This window comes from Hyperoodon ampullatus (assembly GCF_949752795.1).
Source record: "Hyperoodon ampullatus genome assembly, chromosome: 14".
Taxonomy (NCBI): Eukaryota; Metazoa; Chordata; class Mammalia; order Artiodactyla; family Ziphiidae; genus Hyperoodon; species Hyperoodon ampullatus.
Genome location: NC_136927.1, coordinates 58492618 through 58508473, shown reverse-complemented (window position 1 = coordinate 58508473; position 15856 = coordinate 58492618). Strand labels below are relative to the sequence as shown.

The 15856-nt window shown below is 42.5% G+C and overlaps 1 long non-coding RNA gene across 1 annotated transcript in view; it reads right to left on the bottom strand.

Moving 5' to 3' along the window:
* LOC307062757 overlaps positions 1-11446 on the bottom strand; it is a 34156-nt gene extending 22710 nt beyond the window's left edge. The window contains exon 1 of the long non-coding RNA XR_013811222.1: positions 11380-11446. This is a non-coding gene — a long non-coding RNA (uncharacterized lncRNA). The remainder of the gene's footprint in view (positions 1-11379) is intronic.
* Positions 11447-15856: the final 4410 nt, after the last annotated feature.

The window sequence follows — 15856 nt, the reverse complement described above, 5'->3', positions numbered from 1 at the left end:
GACTCTGGAAATCTCCCAATTTTTAAAAATTAATTAATTAATTAAAAAATTGAAGTATAGTTGGTGTACAATATTGTATGTTACAGGTATACAATATAGTGATTCATAATTTTTATTTTTTTAATTTTTAAAAATGTTTATTTATTTATTTGGCTGCATTGAGTCTTAGTTGCAGCATGCGAGAACTTCGTTGCAGCATGCAGGATCTTTCATTGTGGTGCGTGGGCTTCTCTCTAGTTATGGCACATTGGCTCCAGAGCACGTGGGCTCAGTAACTGTGGTGTACAGCCTCTCTAGTTTTGGCTCATAGGCTCCAGAGCACGTGGGCTCAGTAACTGTGGCATGTGGGCTCTCTAGTTGTGGCGTATGGGCTCCAGAGTGTGCACGCTCAGTAGCTACAGCATACAGGCTCTCTAGCTGTGGCACGTGGGCTCCAGGGCGCGTGGGCTTAGTTGCCCTGTGGCATGCGGGATCTTAGTTCCCTGACCAGGGATCGAACTCACATCCCCTGAATTGGAAGGTGGATTCTTAATCACTGGACCAACAGGGAAGTCCCGATTCATAATTTTTAAAGGTTACATTCCATTTATAGTTATTACAAAAAATTGGCTATATTCCCTTCCAATTTTTAAATTCTAATCTAGTTAGTACTCTTTCCTCTCCAATGCTTGATTCTAATTTATAAAAGACTTTCATTTACCTCTACCTTTAACTTTCAGAGCAATTAGAGTGTACATTCTCAATTGTAAAAGGAAAACAATCATTCACATTTTACTACAGTACTCAATTTCTTGTAACACTCATTAAAACAAAAGATTAACACAATTCCTTTTATTCTGATTCAAACTCATTATCTTTTATCAAGAGCATAACAGTGTAAGATTACTTGGCAGTCTCTCATACAAAATGTATTTCAGAGTAACCCCAAACAGTCTTAGTTGATGAGATAAAGGTCTTCTTTACAGAACTCCTGCTAATAAATGTGGAAGACAGGACAGGATTAGAAAATCACCATTTTGCCAGAAAGAACTCTGACATGATCATCAATGGGGTCTTTTAACATCACTAGAAGTAGGGTAGCCAGACACAGCAGGCCTCTGGATGTGATGCAATATTAAGCATCTCCTAAGCATTTCTTGCCAAAAAACTTCAATCTGTTTTAATCAAGCCTCTAGAGCTAACTTCCATTTGTAGGAAATACAGGGAACAGAGCAACAAACTGACACTGCGATTTAAGTGAACAAATCCCAAATGCGAGAAGTTCCACAGGACAACTGACCTGGTTCCTGTAACTAGTCCACGACACACAAAAAAAAGTGGAGAGAGAGGGAGGGAGGAGGAACTACCCTAGATCAAAATAGGCATGAGAGACAAAATGACCAAATGTGATCTGTGGACTTTGAATCCTGGTGTGAACAAGCCATCTCTGAAAAAGATATCCTTGAGACAACTGGGCAAACGTGAATAGGGTCTAGTTATTAGATGATACCAAGGAGTAAGTGTTAATTTTATTAGGTATGAGAATAGCATTTTGGTTCTGTAAGACAACATCCTTATTTTTAAAAGATGCATATAGAAGTATGTCAGGAAACATGTACAAAAATGTCTCGGATTTGCTTTAAAGTACCTCAGCAAAGAAGGTAAAAGAAAAAAGGATAAATGAAACAAATGTGGCAAAATCTTGATAACAGTAGAATCTGAGTGATGGGCATGTGGGTGTATGTTGTACTATTTCTCTACTTTTGAGTGTATTTACAATTTCCTATAATAAAAAAAATTAAAAAGAAGAATCTCACTAGCAGAGAACCCTGAAAAACCGTACAGGTAAATCTATTAAGTAATATTAATCTTGGGTAGAAAATAAATGGATCAATGAAAAAAATTTACGTGGTAGTTGCTTATTTAGAAATCGAATGAGTTATATGGAAAACATAAATTTTCCCTTTTCATATGGTTAGTGCTATCGACTATGCTATATGACACGTCCTCCCCAAATTCACATACTGAAACCAAATCCCCAATGTGATGGTATCTAGAAGTGATTAAGTGATGAGGGTGTCACCCTCATGAATGGGATTAGTACCCTTATACAAGGGGCCCCAATAAAAAGGACCCCAGGGCTTCCCTGGTGGCGCAGTGGTTGAGAGTCCGCCTGCTGATGCAGGGGACACGGGTTCGTGCCCCGGTCCGGGAGGATCCCACGTGCCACGGAGCAGCTGGGCCCGTGGGCCATGGCCGCTGAGCCTGCGCGTCCAGAGCCTGTGCTCCACAACGGGAGAGGCCACAGCAGTGAGACGCCCACGTACTGCAAAAAAAAAAAAAAAAAGGGACCCCAGATAGCTTCCTCACCCCTTCCACCATGGCAGGACATAGAAAAAGACAGTGAGAAGTACCGGCTATGCACCAGCAAGTCGGCCCTCCCCAGACACTGAACCTGCTGCCACCCTGATTTTGGATTTCCCAGCCTCCAGAACTATGAGAAATTTCTGTTTGTAAGATACCCAGGCTATGGTATTTTGTTATAGTAGCCAGAACAGATTAAGACAGTCAGACAGCTATGAAATATAAAGTTTTATTCCTGAGGTAGCTTATACTACTGAAAACCCATGGCAAAGAACAAGCAGTTTTACAGGATACATTAAAAAAAACTTTTAGGAATGCAACTGTGTGTTTCCTCTCCTCAGAACTGTGTCATGCTTTTATATAATTCTGGAGTTCTAAATAGATGGTGGTAGTGAACTGAAACAGAGAAAACTAAAACACAGAAAACAGAATTCACAGCTGCATTTTGAACTGAGTGCTGTGAGCTTTGGATTATCCAGGTGGACCCTAAACCCAATGACAGTGTCTTTATAAGAGCGGGAAAGAAGAGAAGACCATGTGAACATGGAACCAGAGACTGGAGTTATACAGCCAAAAGCCAAGGAATGTGTGGAGCCACCAAAAGCTGGAGGGAGCAAGGAAGGATTGTCTCCTAGTTTTTGGAGGGAGTGCAGCAGCTCTGCTGACACTCTGATTTCAGACTTCTGGCCTCCAGAACTGTGAGAGAATAAATTTCTACTTCAGGCCATCAATTATGTGGTAATTTGTTACAGCAAAGCTAGAAAACTACACAGCCCCTTTGCCCCATTCTAACAAGTCATTTTTATTTATCTCACTTTTATTTACTGCAGTGGTTCAGCAATGGTTAATTACTTCAAGAATATCAGAAGAAATAAAAAATATATATGCTCCCCAAATCTCTCCTTATTCTCTACCCATTTTCTGCAAAGGTCTCAATTTCCTTTATCAATAGTGTTCCAGGAAACTCCCTGGCAGTCCAGTGGACTCGGCGCTTTCACTGCCGTGGCCCAGGTTCAATCCTGGTCGGGGAACTAAGATCCCATAAGCTGCTTGGTGCAGCCTAAAAAAAAAAGTCTTCCAAAAGTGCCATTGCAGGATAGCATCTGAATAGTAAAGAGCTTGTGAAAGTTGACAATATCAACTGAGACACTTGGTGGGTTGGAGAATGAGGGCCTGGGTTCTAAACCTGGCTCCTGACCTTGTGAACCTGAACAAGTTACTTCTTTGACCATTTGTTTTATCATCCATAAATAACCCTTTGAGGGTTGCTGTAAGGAGTAAATAAGCAGTGCATTTAAAGATACTGACATAAAAGGTTTTTACTATAGGTTAGCTAATGTGAAAGATGATTTTCAGGGTACAATATTTTCCCTGGCTATTGATACACTGTTCTATGATACAAAAAAAAATCTTTCTCACTACCACAAAATTTCCCCTGGACTGTTTACAGGGACAATGAATAAGTTTAAGTAAAAATTTTTATTTAATTATAGCAAGGCATGAGATTTCCAACATATCTCTGAAGAAGTTTTGCAATTTCTTTTGCACTAAAGGAAAAGAATGAAAGCCAACACCTTTGATTTACCTTCCCACCAATTTTCCATAAACTATATTAGCTCATACTTCAGTGTTTCATTATTTGCCCAACTCTTTCTTTTAGTCCAAAATGAAGAGCCTATTTGGATATTTCAAGTTTATACCACTGAGCAAAGTTTTTCATGCTCAGAATTGGGAGAGAACAATAAAGAGACACAGGTAATTTATAATTTTTTGGTTTGCCTAGATGAAGTTAACAGACAGGTATTGCAGCACCATTCAATCTCCAAATAAAAAAATATTTTAAGATAACATAAAGCATACTGATAGACTATTGGTGAAGTTATTAACACTGTCATCAAATGAACTGAATGCTCATTATACTTGCAGTGCCATATTTGTACTTCTTTTGTTCTCAGTTAAACATTATGACATTAAGTTTGCTAAAGAAGAACTGTATCTGATACAAACACCCGTCTAGTTAGGAAAACATAAATAACAGACAAAATGAGACACAGATTTTAAGACAACACACATAATTAATGTTCTACAGAGGCCTATGGTTTATAGGACCAAGCTTTATGACAAGATGAAAATTTGTACTAATCCAAATGACTAAAACTTTAGAAGAAGAAGAAAATGAAAAGAAGAGGGAAACCTCACTTCAAGAAACATCAATAAATGAAAACAAGAACAACTGAAAGCAGGTAAACTGGAAGTTATTTATAATATAAAAACATTCACTATAGTTACTATAGTAGTAAGCAACACTAATACACCTAACAGCATTGAATCCATAAAAATTCAAGTTGCATTACACTTTTTCAGAGCAAACTCACAACTTAACATGAGGTTCACTTGTAATGCTATCTAAAAAGTAGCTTCCTTTCCTTGCCATTCAGGCTTGTTCCAACTCAAGCACCATGGAGGTGCAGAGCAATTGTCTGGTGTCATACTGTCCTTACGTCGGGTGCAGGGCCCAGGCTGGCTTTCCCAGGCATGGCCAACCAAAAGTAAGGCCACTGGTCAGTTGTTCCTAGGCCAGCTGGCGTGGAAGAAAGTGTCTGATTCCCACCTCCGCAGCAGACAAGGCTCAGCCAGCTGGCTTTCAACGGACTGCACTAGTTGGAGTGCTCACAATTCTTTTCAAACCATCTGGCATTCTTTTTGAATCCTAAATTTACCCAACACTACACTCTGATGTCTGAAATGCTCAGATAATTGGAGGAGTCTCCACTGCCTACCCAGATAAGAAAAGAAAGGGGCAGAGTAACTGCTAAGTCAATTACTTTAAGAAACAATTTCTAAAATTAAAAATCAAGACAGATAATAAGGGGTATAGATAATTTAACACGCAGAAAACTTTTAAGAATCCCTTAAGGCTGGCTGGACACAACTCTCCCTACTTTGAACTTCTACAGAGCCTGTCTTTATTCCTCAATGTGGCCCTTAGAATGGATTTTGTATTGCTACATATATTTATCTTCCCAGCTAGCTAGTAAGTGAAAAGAACAGTATCTTATGGCTACTTTAAAAAAATGTTGATGATATACTGGGTGTTTTAAAAGTTCCATTTCCAGAAATAAGAAAACTTAATGAGGAATAACATGAATTAACATGCGGAAGGAGCCTTACCTCTGGGCAGGCCAAATAAACAAAGAACAGAACTTGGCTTGAAATAAAAATATTTTAACAAGTGACCAAAACGATTTTTCAAATGACCAAACTGCTGGGAAGTGCTATAGGGTGCTCATCTGTCAACTGCAGATCATCTATCATGTGGGGTAATATGGGGAATAGAGAGGCAAGGAATCAGAAAAAGCCCACAAAACTAAAAACAGGAGAGTCACATTCATAGCCAATATACTCTAGGAGATATAAGTACTTCAAACAAAAATATTACAGTGACCAAGTCAGATCAAATATTAGAAACCAGAGAAGGGTATACAAACAATACCTATAATTATTTTTCATTGCGTTAAGTGCCATGCCAAGTACTGAGTTTAGCATTTTACGTGTTATCTAATTTGACACACACAACCAACATATGAGGTGGGTGCTATTCTTATTTCCACCTTGCAGATGAGGAAACAGAGAGGTTAGGAAACATGCCCAAGGTCACATGGCAAAAAGTGAAAGAGCTAGAATTCAACTCCAATCAGTCTGACTGCAGAATCCAGGTGCAAGACTGCCAATGTTAAATTATACTTGTGAAAGAATGAAATGTAATGTAACATAGGTAAAATTCAATCATTAATACAGTCTTTATAATTTTTCAGTTTTCAAGTGTAGCTAAAAGTAGAGAATAATTTAAAAAATAAATGAAAATTGATTTGCTTGTTAGAAATTTTTAAAAAGAGCTATTCTACCAGGTTAAAAATGTCAGTTATGCCTTTTTTGCCCATATATTGAGGTACTTGTGTCAATTGCTGTCCTAGGAACATAGTGGTAAACAGGATAGATCAGTTCCCTGCTTTCCTGGAGCCGACTTTCCAGTGCGGGGCGCAGGCAAGAGACAAAAATATTCAGTCAACAACAGAATTTCAGACAGTGATACATTGTACAGAAGAGATAGGGAGGAAATGTAGACTACTCTTTTGAAACATTTAACCATGAAGGTAAACAGAAGGGGATGGATATAAGGTTAGGGGAAAGTTGTTTTGTTATAATTTTTTGTTCTGTTTTTAAAGATGGGCAATATCAGAGCATGTATGTATGCTGACATGGGTGGTGCCCTAGAAAGTTGTTGAGGATGTGATAGAGGGCACAAATGCAGAAGTCAAGTTCTTGACTAGCTATGAGGCGGAATATGGTGGGGAGGCAAGTTGGCCTCTGACAGCAAGAAAACAGGGATCCTAAGGAAGGTGGATTTATAGATTTGGTGAAGGGAGGATGAGGGGTATCTGTCTGATAACTTCTAAACCCTCAGTGAAGTATGCGGCCTGCTTACCGGGATGGGGAGGGGTCGGCTGCTCATGAGTTTAAAGACTGGGGAGACATTAAATAATTATAGGCAAAAAGATCTTATTAAGAATCTGGTAGTTTTTTGGGGCAGTGATGAGAGTCTACTACAGATTTTTGGTCATGAATCTGAAGTTCTCTAGAAATATTCAACCACTTACATGTACCTATGCGGAAGCTAGATGAGGAATAAAGCAGCTGTAAATAGAAAAAAATTCATGGGTAAAAAAATATTTAAAAATGTGTTTCCATGAGATAAACACTAAGTCACTGACAATGTCCAAACAAGCCATGGTCTATGTAACTCCATTTGCCTCCATCTTCTTATCACAGAAATTCTTGCCAATAATGTATTTGTCTTTAGTCATGACATATTTAACCATGAAGCTTACAGATTGTTTCTTTTTGGTCATAAATGGTTCTGTCACTTCCTAAAGTAGATTTTTAAAAAATGTAACTGATGGTTGTGTAGATTCCAGAGGTGATTACATTTCAATGCTGGAAGAAACTTTCTCTGGTGTTAACTGATACTTCCAGTTAAAAGTAAACTGATGATTCCATTTAAAAGTAAAAAACAAAAATTAAAACACCCCCTCAAGGTGGTAGCTTTTGATCATCCAGCTGTACTCCTAAACCATGATGTTGGCTCAAGACCCAAAACATCCTGGGAAGCATTTATGCCTGCACAGGTTCAAGGAGAGGAAACAAAGACCACATCTCTTGATGGAGGCATGTCAACACCATAAAGAATAGCATATTGGGTGAGATGGTGTGTACGTCTGTGTGTACATATATATAGGTATTTGGAGAAAATATTATCTGCCCTTACGAGCAAAAGGAAAGAAAAAGATGTTTCGAGGAACACCATGAAATGTCAGAACACCAGGGATAAACAGAAGATCCTAAAGTCTCCCAGAGTGGGAGGAAAAAGGGAAATGGGGATTAGAATGGCATTGCACTTCTCAATAGTAACACTAGAAGACTTCAAAAGAGGGACAATAATTTTTGATCTAGAATTCAATATCCAGTGAAACCACCATTCAAGTGTGACGGTAAAATGAGGACATTTTCACATATGCAACTTCTGAATTCAGGAATGAATTTCGGAGTTTGTAGATGCCCTTTCTCAGGAAGCTACTAAAGAATAAGGAAGACACAGGATCCAGGAAATCAAGGATCCAACATAGGAGGAAAGCAAAGAGAATTCACAAGATGATAAAAAGGGAAGTCCTATATAACAGCTAGGAAAAAGAAATGAAACAGATTACCTGAAAATACTGAAAGATGATAGGTTCTGTCATAGAATTTGAGGATAACTTTGTGACTGGTAAAAAGAAAACTAGGCAAATGAAAAACAAACAAACAAAAGTGGCAGTTGTTTAACTCAGTAGAAACAAAAGTTGTACAAGAAAGAAAACGTAATACGTATCCTACATGGCTCACCTACATGGCTCATCTGTGAATTATAGGTACATTGTCACAGTCATATAAATACTGAATACTGACTTGACTGGAAACTGTAAAGTATAGGTATGAGTAGGGGATGGAAGGATGGTTGTGTGGGACAACTAAGTCCTCAACTTCCAAAATAAAACTCCATAGATAATATCCAAAGGTGGAAAATCAAGGAATAGCAGTTTAAACATTAAAAATGAAATAAATATAAAGGTAAATACCAGAAAGAACTGCTAAGAGTTCAAAGTGATTGAACCATATGAAACCACTGATTTTTGACTACTCCCCAATCTAAAAATGGCAATTTCATATAGTTTAAACTGCTAATACATTATAATGACATTACTTTATTACTGATTTTAGAATAAACTGCCATTTGAAACAGGAAACATTATTATTATTATTTTTTGGCCGCGCTGCATGCAGAATCTTAGTTCTCCAACCAGGGATCGAAACTGTGCCCCCTGCAGTGCAAGTGCGGAGTCCTAACCATTGGACCATCAAGGGAATTCCCGGAAAACAATTACTGATAGAAAATGCTGGGAGGATAATGTATCCCAGTTTAGGTAACAAAGTGTCATCATATATACTATTACCATCACTAACATAACAAAATTAATATTTCTAATGAATATAAAGATTATATCTATTACTAAAACAGCATTTAAAATAATGTAACCTATTTTGACAATATAGATATTACTTTGGAATTTTTCTTCAGTCATCATACTACAAAAATGCTAAACTGTGGGTTGGTAAAGATTTTGATTAACAGAATGCTGAATAACAAGGCCAGGATGTTTTTAGTTTCCTTTGTTGATACAAACAATAGCTAAGTCGCTCTTGAAAAATTAAAGTTCCACAATACTGTGGCACTATGCAAGCCTATTTCAGTGATAATTCCGGTTACACTACTCTGTTTATCTACGACTTCCCCTTATGATTTGTTTTAAGGGGATTTCTAAAAAAAAGAAAACCAAAAATTTATGCAGGCAGTTCATAAGTTATTGGGGTTGCTTCAATATTAGTGACACTACTTAATGTAGTTAATGAAGCCCTCATTTTTAAGTTAGCTTATTTTGAGTTAAATTCATTTACATTAAAATTTTACTTAAATCTTACATCATAAAACCAAAACTTCTCCAAATTGAAAAATCAACTTTTATTAATTTTTACTTTTACAAAAAAAGAATTTGATCATGTTAACATAAGGTAAGATTTTTACCAAGAATAATGGATCCCGTTCCAACCAAATGGAAAATTTCCCCTTCAAATTAAAAGCAAATGTTTTTAACAGATGGAATATACATAAACAGATGCTATGGAAGACTGCTTAGTTTAGCTTTCATTTTGCACTGAAAACTACCAGGAATTAAAATATATGTGATTAAAAAATAATCTTAAAGAGAATCTTAAAACTGAATCAATTCAACTATTCATATCCTCTAATAAGCTCCCCTTAATTTTTTTTACTGTTGCTATTTTGAATCAAAAGATCATAAGAAAAAAATATTTTGGAAGTATGTTTCTTACAGTAACAGAGTTTAGCTAATTTCCTGTCACTCTGCAAAATTATAAGTGTAAAAAAGAAACTGAAAATGCAACTGTCTTCTAAAACTTATAAAATCTGGTTTAAAAGAGAAAAAGGTCCAAGAGAAACAGCAAGGAATAGCTGGTGCTATTACAGTTGCTTCTTTTTAATTGGTCCACATCAACTGTGACTCCTCACAACTTCACCAAGACAACAAAGTCAGGCAGTCAGTCCCACAGAGCCAAAGTCTGTGGGAACCTGCAGAGCTTCCTCCTCTCTCTGGGGATGACGACGATAAAAGGTGATCTGTTTTCCAGCAGTCCTGTAAGAGGAGCCATTGAGCTGGGCTGCACAACCAGACAACAGAACACAGGGAAAATTCAGATCAAAGCAAGGGCGCATGCCAGGGTAATATGCTATAAAGCCCTTTGCCAAAGCATTAAGGGGAAAAAAAGCAAGGAGGTGGAGAGAACCTGCTGGACCACCTTCTTATTACACAGGGAGGCAGGAGGAAACAAAATCTGCCTGTACTGAGGAGCTGAGAAAACAGTGTCCTAGAGATACCAGAGTATTTCTGTTTATGTGCATATCAATATACAGACATATTACCAATTAACTAAAAAGCAGTGTTCTATATGTACTAGAGTATTCTCATGTACATACATAAGAGTATATGACCATTAACTAAACCCCCAAAACCAAGTGTTCTGGATATACAGATGTATTGAGGATATAGACATATATCTTCAATTAACAAAACCCACTGGTTTTACAGAACGAAACAAAGAAATGCTGTTTGAAAGAATGTCAGAGGCAGAACTGGGTGAAGATCCAATGAAGTAATATGTCTCTTTTCCTCATACCCCTTTAAATGACCTCCGATTCTCTCATTTTGGAGGGGACACACACACCATTAGGTCTCCGGAAACAAAAGAGTCTCCTTAATTCTCCGGCCTGTGGAAGCACACACGCCCCCCACTCACAGATGTGAGATGAGGCCAGCTCCTGACTTTCATTAACGAGTAAGCAGAGGCGATAGGTCTCACCCCCGACCATAGCTTACACACAGTGACAAACGGGCACAGGACAGACGCCACAAAGAAAGGGGAGGAGCAGACGGGGACCAGGAAAACACTGCCACGCCGCGCCCCCCAAGGCGCATTCCCATCGCCAACAGAGAGGCAGACGTCCTCGCCATCCTCGTCCTTGCCTCCCTGCTCATCCCAGCCGCCTCCCACGCCCGGGGACCCGACGCCCGGCACGGGGTAGCGGAGCGCTCTGGGCTCCGCGAACATTCCCTCTGTGACCTCCCAGTGACAGCCCCGCGCCTCCCTTTGTGCGGGACTCACCCTCCGGCTCAGGGTGGACCCTCCTGCGCACCCCTCCCGGCCTGGGGCCGCTGTCCCATCCCTCCCAGCTCCCGGCCGAGGCGCCGGGAGTGTAAGTGGGGGAGGCTGGCGCGGGCCCCACGGTGTCCTCAGCACCCCGAACCCGGACCTGCCCCGTCCGTTAAGCCCCAAACACGGGGCGACGGCCGTCGCTTGCTCACTTACTCTGTCGTGCCGGCAGCGGCGGCGGCGAGCGTGGTGGGACCGTCAGCTCCGGGCGGTGAGCGGCGGGCGTCAGTCGGCACCGAGCGCGGCTGAGGTGGCAGCGGCAGACTGCCCGCGGCGCCCCGGCGAGGGGCGGGCCCGGAGGGGGAGGGGCGGGCGCCAGGCCTCTCATTCATGCAGCGGGGGCGGGGTGAGGGACCCGGATGCCCGGGCAGCCCCGCCCACCTCCCTGAGGTCGCCCTGGCTTCGGAGTCTGTAGTGCGCAGGCGCGGCTCTCCGTGGTCCGACACTGCCTCACCAGTTGGGGATGTCCCAGGCCAGAGCGGGGGGCCTTCTCCCTCTAGTGTTTAGTATTTTTGCATGTCCTATAAACATTTTTTAAAAATATGTATTTATTTATTTATTTGGCTGCACCGGGTCTTAGTTGCGGCATGCGGGATCTTTCCGTTGCGGCATGTGGGGGTCTTTAGCTGGGGCATGCGAACTCTTAGTCATGGCATGTGGGATCTAGTTCCCTGACCAGGGATCGAAACCAGGCTTCCCTGCCCCGCATTGGGAACTCGGGAGTCTTCGCCACTGGGCCACCAGGGAAATCCCTATAAGCAATTTTTTAAGTGAAAGCTTGGAAAGCCACCTCCTTCCTAGCATCCAGCCCGCCAGCATCCTGGGGACAGAGGAGTGGCCATTAGTCTGGTGGGTAAGATACACACCGCCCCCTTCCTCCATCTGCGTCATGTGCAGCAGGTCCTCTCAGACCTCTGAGACCCAGAATCTGCCCAGATAGTGGAGAGGAGTGTGTGCAAGAAAGAGTGCATTACTTTGTTTATTTGCGTTGACCTAGTCTCTTCAGTCCCCAGCTCCCATTCCACAGGCAGGCAAGAAATTGACCTTTGTTTTGGGGGGCTTAGCCCTTCCTGTAATACCAAGGCCTAGGGTCTAGCTAATGCAGCTCCAAGATCAGGGGAGACCCCTTGTCTTTGGCAGGCTGTGTATTTTGCAGAGATTCTCCTGCTTCCAAACCCTTGGCCCTGCCACTCCTGGGCCATAGAAATCTTTGGTGCTACTGGGAGTCTGCAACAGACCTCACAGTCATCTCCTCTGAGGCTCCTCAGCTGAGTGTGTGGGCACTGCAGCTCAGGGAACTTACAAAAACGATTGCCCACTTTCCCTCAGTCCTATGTCCCCCTTTGGGGTTCTCCTTCCTTCTCCTATCCCCCAGCCCCCCTCAACATAAACCATAAACAGCTCAGGTACTTAACTTTGGGAAGCAAAGGTCATTGTGGAAAGTGCCTGCAGGCAAGTTCCTTCTGCTTTGGCAAACCATAAATGTCCAAGGTAAGGGGGGAGGTAAAGACAAACATCCGAGAACATATCGAGAAGTAACCCAATGGTCACTGTCCCCCAAGGTAAGAGATGGGTGGAGGCATGTGCTGGGTAGAGTGTGGCAAAAGAAAGAGTGCCTGTCAACATCTATCCCCCCACCTCTGCCTCCAAGAACTTTGGGTTTCTTTTCCCTTCTCTCCCTTCCTTCCTAGCTCAGTTGGAGCAGGTACCAGGAGGGCCTTCTGAACTCGTTTGCTGATACCTCTCGCTCTGTCTAAATCAGGCCTCCTCATCTCTCTCCAGGTCTACTGCTGAAGTCTCAATCCATTCTCATGAAAGTCAATTCTCATGATATGCAGATCTGCCCATGTTACTGTCTTTTTCTCTTTCCCTGCCCTAGTGGCTCTTCAGCCTTTATTTTCCAGCCATTTCCAGAGCAGCACCAGGGTGTTTCACCTTCAGTGCCTATGTTCCTGCTGTTGCCTTGATTAGGGAAGCAACATTTATCTAGCAACACTCAAAAGTCACTTTTTAATGAAGTCTTCCTTCCTGCCCCCACCTTGTTGACAGACTTTCTTTTGGAATCCCCACCTGTGCCCTGCACCTATTTCTCTCTCAGCACCAGCCACACTTAGGGTTCCTACTCATTTGCATATTTTCTTCCCCAACCAGAATGTGAGCCCTTCCACAACAGGAACAGTGTCTTCTGGAGACCTAGCAGGTGACTGGCACACAGTGGGTATGCAATGGTTGTTGGAGGCGGTGATGTTCCCTGGTGGATCAGGGAGGCTCCACATGGGACAAAAAAGCTGAACTCCCTTTTATTTCTCCTGACTTCCCTCCTTCCTTCCCCTACCCATGTTAGCTAGGAATTTGCTAGTCCAAACAGGCTGTAGAGTAAAGGGTGGAGTGGCTCCAGCTTCTTGTCCTTTGTCCTTATGAAAATTAGGAGGGAGAGATACAGAAAGAGAAAGTTTAAGGATGTAAAGAGTAGGGGCCATGTTCAGTTGCTATTTTCAGGGAGACCCATCATATTAAAATTCTGTTGAGGCATCAGCTAGCCTAACTGCCGTTTGGGGTCAGGGAGAAAGTCTCCCCTTGGGACTGGACACGTGGAACCTGGACTCACAGTTTCCACAATTCATAAGGCAGGATCCTGCCCTTCTGTCTCTAGCAGTGAATTGTTCCTTGTTCCCTTTGGGGAAGAAGTCAGAGTTTTTGGTCTCCTGGTGTCTTCAGCTGGAGATTCACTGACTGATATGCGATCTTATCTGCCTAGTGGTGCAGAAGTTTCTATTGATGTTTCCCCCTCACACCTCCCAACCACCCCCCTACTTCTCTAGACAAAATGCATATGGTGGGGTATGGGTGCACTAATGGGGGGTTTGGGCAGTTTAGGTGGGTACCCCCAAACAGCAGGCATCCAGAAGTTGAAGTAGTGGCTTTCTCAGCTAACATGTTCCCTTGTTCCACGTGAGAGGGCAGTGGACGCAGGGGTGGAGCTTCAGAGGATATCCCTCTTTCTATCTCTCCTCTCCCTAGTCCTCTCACATCTTCTTCCTACATTATATTTCCTTTAAAACATTTTCCTTGTCCCCAGTCCATTTCTCAGAAAACTCTGCCCCTACCCACGTGGTCAGAAGTCCTTCAAGACTCCTCTACTTTCTGGAAAAGAAGTGACATCTAATTTTAAATTAAATGTTTGTGCCTAATTTTGGAATAACAGCTTTATGGATGGTAGCTATAGTGGGATCAGGGGCTGATTTTAGTCATCTTGGATCTGGTGTTAAATACAAGTTTGTTGAATGACTGCCTGACTGATAAAGGCAAAAATCAGTCTTTCACATAGAAGCTAGAAATCCAAGGTTGCCCACATCCTGACCCCTCTGCCTGTCCTTCCCACCTGGTGGGGCCTATCCATCTGTTGATGTGGGCAACATCCGTCATATTGACAAATTACTTGGCTGCTTAATTATCTAGAGCTCTGAATGGGAGTCCCACCATTTCTGTGAGAGCCTGAGGTGTGCTCTTGTGTTCCTTCAACCCCTCTGTCTAAGAATTTCAAAGAGTCTCCTGCTGGGACTCCTCCTGCTAGGTCCCTCCCAATGATCCTCATCTCCTCACAGACCATGTGAACCTCCAGGTGGGGTGTGATCCTGCCCATAGAGGGATGGAATTGCTTGTCAGTGCAGGATATGTGTGCATGATTGTGACACAGTGTGAATAGGGGAGGAAGTGTAGGTTCCTATGTGCATGGTAGTTTGGGTCAGGCTGTGTGTCCACTCTTGGAGGTGGGAGCCAGGGATTATTTCCTCAGCCACCAACAATCTGTGTTACCTTTCTGGCACATGCAGGCCCAAATACCCAAACAGAACTCAGAGCTTCTAAAAATATAAATGTGCAAAAATTGGGAGTGACCAAGGTGGCACAGTAAGAAGACCCTGAGCTTACCTCCTTCTACAGGTGCACCAAAATTACAACTATTTACAGAGCAACCACTGATGAGAAAAACTGGAAGGCTAGGGAAAAGATCTTCTACAACTAAAGTCATGAAGAAGAAACCACAACAAGACAGGTAGGGGGGATGGAGATGTGGCATAGTCAAGACCCATACCCCTGGGTGGGTGACCCACAAATGGGAGAATAATTATGATTGCAGAGGTTCTCCCCAAGGAGCAAGGGGTCTGAGCCCCACATCAGGAGTCCCAGCCCAGGGGTCCTGCACCATGAAGACTAGGCCCCAGAATGTTTGGCTTGGAAGGCCAGAGGGCTTTGGGAAACAGATTATCTACTCTTAAAGAGCACATACAAAATCTCACATGGTCAGGGACCCAGGGCAGGGGCAGTAATTTGAAAGGATACTAGGTCAACCCACCTGCTGATCTTGGAGAGCCTCCTGGAGAGGCAGGAGACAACTGGAACTCACCCTGGGGACACAGACTCTAGAGGCAGCCATTTTGGGGAGCTTGTTCTACCATGAGGATGCTGGTGCTGGCAAGTGCCATTTTGGAGTTCTCTGTCTAGCTTATTAGCACATGGACCCAGCCTTACCCACCAGCCTGTTTGCACAAGTACTGGGAAACCTCAGGCTGAGCAGCTAGTCAGGCAGGGTCACAGCCCCACCCACCAGCAGGCCTGCTGCCTTAAGACTGTC